The 6,000-nt window shown below is 43.4% G+C and overlaps 1 protein-coding gene across 3 annotated transcripts in view; it reads left to right on the top strand.

The window, feature by feature from the left end:
* The window catches only part of YTHDC2 (YTH N6-methyladenosine RNA binding protein C2), a 95,976-nt gene extending 92,516 nt beyond the window's left edge, over nucleotides 1–3,460 (top strand). The window contains exons 35-36 of one of the 3 annotated variants that reach the window (XR_007461636.1): nucleotides 2,255–2,463; nucleotides 2,603–2,820. The gene's annotated coding sequence lies outside the window, so the exon portion shown is untranslated. Of the gene's footprint in view, nucleotides 1–2,254; nucleotides 2,464–2,602 lie in introns of all 3 variants that reach the window. The other 2 variants (XR_007461638.1, XR_007461639.1) reach the window with 2 other exon arrangements.
* The last annotated feature ends 2,540 nt before the right edge of the window (nucleotides 3,461–6,000 follow it).

Genomic DNA, 6,000 nt, shown 5'->3' on the forward strand with positions numbered 1-6,000 from the left:
TAGGACAACAGTGTTTTAGAGAAATCAAGAAAAATAAATAATGCTGAAAGCACACAGGAAATGAAGCCTAGGCTTACTGCTCCAAGCAAAAAGCCTACATCAAAAATAAAATCTTTCTTGGGGCATGTGGGTGGCTCAGTCAGTTGAGTGTCCAACTCTTGGTTTTGCCTCAGGTCATGATCTCACAGTCGTGGATTCAAGCCCTGCTTGGGATTCTCTCTCTCTGTCTCCTTCTGCCCCTCCCCAGCTGGCACTTGCCCTCTCTCTCTCTCTCTCAAACAATAACAGTGAAAACAACAACAAAACTTTCAGGTGGTTCAAGTGACATAAGAAGCATGCCGTTAGCTGAACAAATTATAAATAAGGAGCACTCCAATATCTACTGAGGAACCTTTTCCCATTTAGGCTCGTAAAACCAAGCTCTGTCATGTAAGGGTTTATCCTTTGAAAAAACAAGCCAGTATCAATACGGTTGTCTTGGTCTGGCAATTTTCTTTCACTCTTGAGAGTGCAGACGGTGTGCAAGGAGGCTGCAGCTGTCTCCCTAAATCCACAAGATAAGTGAGTCATGTCTTCATGAGGGTCTACTGTACCGTTTAAGCATTTTTAATCCTATTATGGACAGGACTGGGGAGGGGGGGGGGGACAGTGGATTCACGTGATTTTTTCGTCCTGTTGCTCTTAGACTTGTCTCATTCCTGAAGCATAACTATTTTTGGAGGTTAAGAGAGAGAGTTGAGCTGAACCCTCTAGGTTTTTCTTTCTGTGAAGTGGTAGGTGAAGGAGCCCTGTTGCGTGCCTTCCTTCCCACACCCAGGAGTTACATGTATTGGAGACCGAAGCAACCAACAGACAACTTAACATTGCCATTCAACACCGCCATCGTGTCGACACAGAAATGGCTTTAGAACTGGTTGAATGAAAGACGATATTACTGTTTTTCAAATTCAACCAGGCGCTGACATGGTACCAGACACTGAGCTAGGTGCTTACACATCTATTATTTCATTTTATTCTTAGCATCATTATTTCCTCCAGAGCTCCAATGGGAAATTAAGTGATACTGTAAGCCATTTGTGGGTGAAATTGCTGCCAAATGCTTAGAGAAAATTCAGAGCTTTAATGAATGGTTTAATTCAAGCCTGAGCTGAGCCAATCCCAAGTGCCCTCCTATTTCCTGTTCATGTGGTATTGTTTTCACCTCTTTCCTTGAATCTCCCACAAAAGGTCTTAGGTTTGAGACTCTGTCACTGTGAGCCCTGGAACACACAGACAGATTTGAAATGAACAAATTCTGCAAGGACACCAGGACTGACCTATTCTTGTCAAAAAGTCTATTTACTAAAAAAAAAAAAAAAAAAAAAAAAAAAAATCAATTTATTACATTGATCCAGCTAAGAAGTTTTTATCCAATAACTTCTTTTGAGATTTCCAACCTGTTTTTAAAACCCCCAAGAAAGAAGAACCAGATGTGTGCCTGCCTGCAATGAGATTTTTAATTTTTTTAATGTTTATTTATTTTTGACAGAGAGAGAGAGAGAGACAGAGCATGAGTGGGGGAGGGGCAGAGAGGGAGGGAGACACAGAATCCGAAACAGGCTCCATGCTTTGAGCTGTCAGCACAGAGACTGATGCGGGGCTCGAACTAGCGAACTGTGAGATCATGACCTGAGCCAAAGTCAGACACTCAACCGACTAAGCCACCCAGGCACCCCTGCAATGAGATTTTATGACAAGTGGGGAAGTGCATCCCTGAAGCTTAACTTGGAGTCCTCCACACAGATGAGTGGTTGACAGAGGGGCCAGGATGAAGACCAGGCACATAGGGCTGTCAGGATGAAAGGGCCTCAACATGTTTCTAGTCACATTCCAATTCCTGATAGAAGGTACTTTCTAAAGGCCACAGATGGATTTACTGCCTCAGTTTGTAACCCTTACTCCAACTCGTGTTGAAGGCATTTGGACTCAGAGGTAATATGGTACTTCCAAGCAGGTTAGGGTCCACACCGGCGGGGCGGGGGGTGGGGGGGGACATTCACGTGGTTTTGTGCAAGGTCAGAAGGAAGGGCAACTAGAGTACAATAAAACCTTGGATGGCGAGTAACTTGTTCTGGGAGTGTTCCGCAAGATGAGCAAACATTTCTAACAAATTTTAACTTGATAAACGAGCGATGTCCTGTAATAGGAGTTGTACGTGACACTGAATGTCACATGATCGCAACTGAGCCAATGGTTCTTTTCTCTCTCACTGCAGGATTGTGGGTGATTATCAGTGTAATGTCACATTTCCTTGACATCCTTAAAAGGAGGCAAAAGCAAGTGTCATTGGATACGTCCCTTGTTACAGTTGCATGAAAAGAAAAAGATTCCATTGAGCCAAAAGATAGCAGTGATTCCGTTAGTGATCATGATAGTCGTCCTCCATAATAACCTCCCTCACACCAGCCACGAAGGTTTGCAAAGGTACGTACAGGTTAGTTTATTTTTTTATAGTTTGTATTTTCTTTATTATTTTGTATTATATTACAGTGCTGTAATCATTTTTATGTGAATACTTTTGGGTTGCGGAATGAATCACATGAGTTTCCATTATTTCTTACAGGGAAATTTGCATTTATATACAAGTGCTTTGGATTACAGGCATATTTCCAGAAGGAATTATGCTCACAAACCAAGATTTTACTGTATTCTCTAACTTCCCCATCAGGACCCTTCACTTCGCTTCCTCAGTCAAGAGCTAGGGTGAGGCCCTGGAGGTCCTGGCTGTCCTCCCTCCCTGTCTCACACTGTTTCAAACTGTTCTGAATCTTTAATGCATGTTCAGAGTGATACCTGTCATTGCCGGGCTGATTTCTGAGCAGGCAAAGAGCCCTTTGGGTTCAGCTGTCACCAAGAGTGGTAGCTGTCACCTGGGGCAAGCAGGGACGTGTCAGAATGGGACCAAGATGCTTTAGCCTGAGAGACAGAAGTCCTGGGGTCCTCCTCTGCCTCCTCTAATCCAATGTGAGGAGGGTGCCCCTGAGGCAGAGGAAGTGGGTTTACAGCAGGTGAAAGTGTGCTTTCCAGGACTGGGACCTTAAAAAGAAAATCAAATCCTCAATTGTACATAAGCAAGTACAAGAGCATATTTGAGGAACATTTTATATTCAGAACAAGGACACAGTTCTGGGAGGGTGTGTGTGTGTGTGTGTGTGTGTGTGTTTATGTTGTGGTAAAATATATATAATGTAAAATTTCCCTTTTAACAATTTTTTAAAGTTTATTTATGTATTTTGAGAGAGAAAGAGAGAGGGAGAGAGTGCAAGCGGGGGAGGAGCAGAGAGAGAGGGAGAGAGAATCCCAAGCAGGCTCCATACTGCCAGCGCAGAGCCTGATGTGGGGCTCGATCTCACAAACTGTGAGATCATGATCTGAGCCGAAACCAAGAGCTGGACACTCAACCGATGGAGCCACCCAGGTGCCCCTGAACAATTAAAAAAATTTTTTTTTAAATTTTGTTTAACGTTTATTGATTTTTGAGACAGAGAGAGACAGAGCATGAACGGGGGAGGGGCAGAGAGAGGGAGACACAGAATCTGAAACAGGCTACAGGCTCCGAGCTGTCAGCACAGGGCCCGACGCAGGGCTCGAACTCACGGACCGCGAGATCATGACCTGAGCCGAAGTTGGACGCTTAACCGACTGAGCCACCCAGGCGCCCCCCCAAAAATTTTTTTTTAATGTTTATTTATTTTTGAGACAGAGACAGAGTGTGACCAGGCAAGGGGCAGAGAGAGAGGGAGGCACAGAACTCGAAGTAGGCTCCAGGCTCTGAGCTGTCAGCACAGAGCCCGATGTGGGGCTCGAACACACGAACTGTGAGATCATGACCTGAGCTGAAGTTGGACACTAACTGACTGAGCCACCCAGGCGCCCCAGCCCCTGAACAATTTTTAAGTGCACAGCTCATTGGCAGTAAGCACATTCACAGTCCTGTGCAACCATCACCACTGTCCATCTCCAGAACTTTTTCATCTTTCCAAACGGAAACTCAACTCATAGAACACTAATTTCCTATTCTTCTCTCTCCCCAGCTTCTGGCAACTTCAGTTCTTTCTGTCTCTGTGAATTTGAATATTTGAGTACCCCATCTAACATTTGTCCCTTTGTGACTGGTTTATGTCAGTTACCACGACATCAAGTTTCATTTATGTTGTAGCTTGTGTCACGATTTCCTTCCTTTTCAAGGCTGAGTAATAGTCCATTGTATGAATAGCCCACTTTGTTTATCCATCCACCTGTCGATACACATTTGGGTTATTTCCACTGTTTGGCTGTTGTCAATAATGCTACATGAACAGGGGTGAATACCTATCCATTTAGGAGCTTAGAGTTTTAAAAATTTTTATTATTATTAATTTATTTTTTAATTAATTAAAAATTAACATTTATTTATTTTTGAGAGACAGAGAGACAGAGCATGAACAGGGGAAGGGCAGACAGCTAGGGAGACACAGAATCTAAAGCAGGCTCCAGGCTCTGAGCTGTTAGTACAGAGCCTGACGTGGGGCTCAAACCCATGAACCGTGAGATCATGACCTGAGCTGAAGTTGTATGCCTAACCGACTGAGCCACCCAGGTGTCCCTGAAAATTTTTTTTTTAATTTTTAAATTAAGCAGGCTCTATGCCCAATGTGGGGACCTTAGCTTGGGATCCTGAGGTCAAGAGTCACATGCTCTACTGACTAAGCCAGCCAGATGCCTCAGGAGCTTAGTGTATTTTACATTGCAAAATTACATGGTATCTACAGTTTGGGTGGCGTTGGAGCATTATTCTTTTTTTTTTTTTTTAATATATGAAATTTATTGTCAAATTGGTTTCCATACAACACCCAGTGCTCATCCCAAAAGGTGCCCTCCTCAATACCCATCACCCACCCTCCGCTCCCTCCCACCCCCCCTCAACCCTCAGTTTTTTCTCAGTTTTTAACAGTCTCTTATGCTTTGGCTCTCTCCCACTCTAACCTCTTTTTTTTTTTTTTTTTTTTCCTTCCCCTCCCCCATGGGTTTCTGTTACGTTTCTCAGGATCCACATAAGAGTGAAACCATATGGTATCTGTCTTTCTCTGTATGGCTTATTTCACTTAGCATCACACTCTCCAGTTCCATCCACGTTGCTACAAAAGGCCATATTTCATTCTTTCTCATTGCCACGTAGTATTCCATTGTGTATATAAACCACAATTTCTTTATCCATTCATCAGTTGGTGGACATTTAGGCTCTTTCCATAATTTGGCTATTGTTGAGAGTGCTGCTATAAACATTGGGGTACAAATGCCCCTATGCATCAGTACTCCTGTATCCCTTGGATAAATTCCCAGCAGTGCTATTGCTGGGTCATAGGGTAAGTCTATTTTTAATTTTCTGAGGAACCTCCACACTGCTTTCCAGAGCGGCTGCACACCAATTTGCATTCCCACCAACAGTGCAAGAGGGTTCCCGTTTCTCCACATCCTCTCCAGCATCTATAGTCTCCTGATTTGTTCATTTTGGCCATTCTGACTGGCGTGAGGTGATATCTGAGTGTGGTTTTGATTTGTATTTCCCTGATAAGGAGCGACGTTGAGCATCTTTTCATGTGACTGTTGGCCATCCGGATGTCTTCTTTAGAGAAGTGTCTATTCATGTTTTCTGCCCATTTCTTCACTGGGTTATTTGTTTTTCGGGTGTGGAGTTTGGTGAGCTCTTTATAGATTTTGGATACTAGCCCTTTGTCTGATATGTCATTTGCAAATATCTTTTCCCATTCCGTTGGTTGCCTTTTAGTTTTGTTGGTTGTTTCCTTTGCTGTGCAGAAGCTTTTTATCTTCATAAGGTCCCAGTAATTCACTTTTGCTTTTAATTCCCTTGCCTTTGGGGATGTGTCAAGTAAGAGATTGCTACGGCTGAGGTCAGAGAGGTCTTTTCCTGCTTTCTCCTCTAAGGTTTTGATGGTTTCCTGTCTCACATTCAGGTCCTTT

The sequence above is a fragment of the Panthera uncia genome (genome assembly GCF_023721935.1).
Source record: "Panthera uncia isolate 11264 chromosome A1 unlocalized genomic scaffold, Puncia_PCG_1.0 HiC_scaffold_17, whole genome shotgun sequence".
NCBI classification, from domain to species: Eukaryota; Metazoa; Chordata; class Mammalia; order Carnivora; family Felidae; genus Panthera; species Panthera uncia.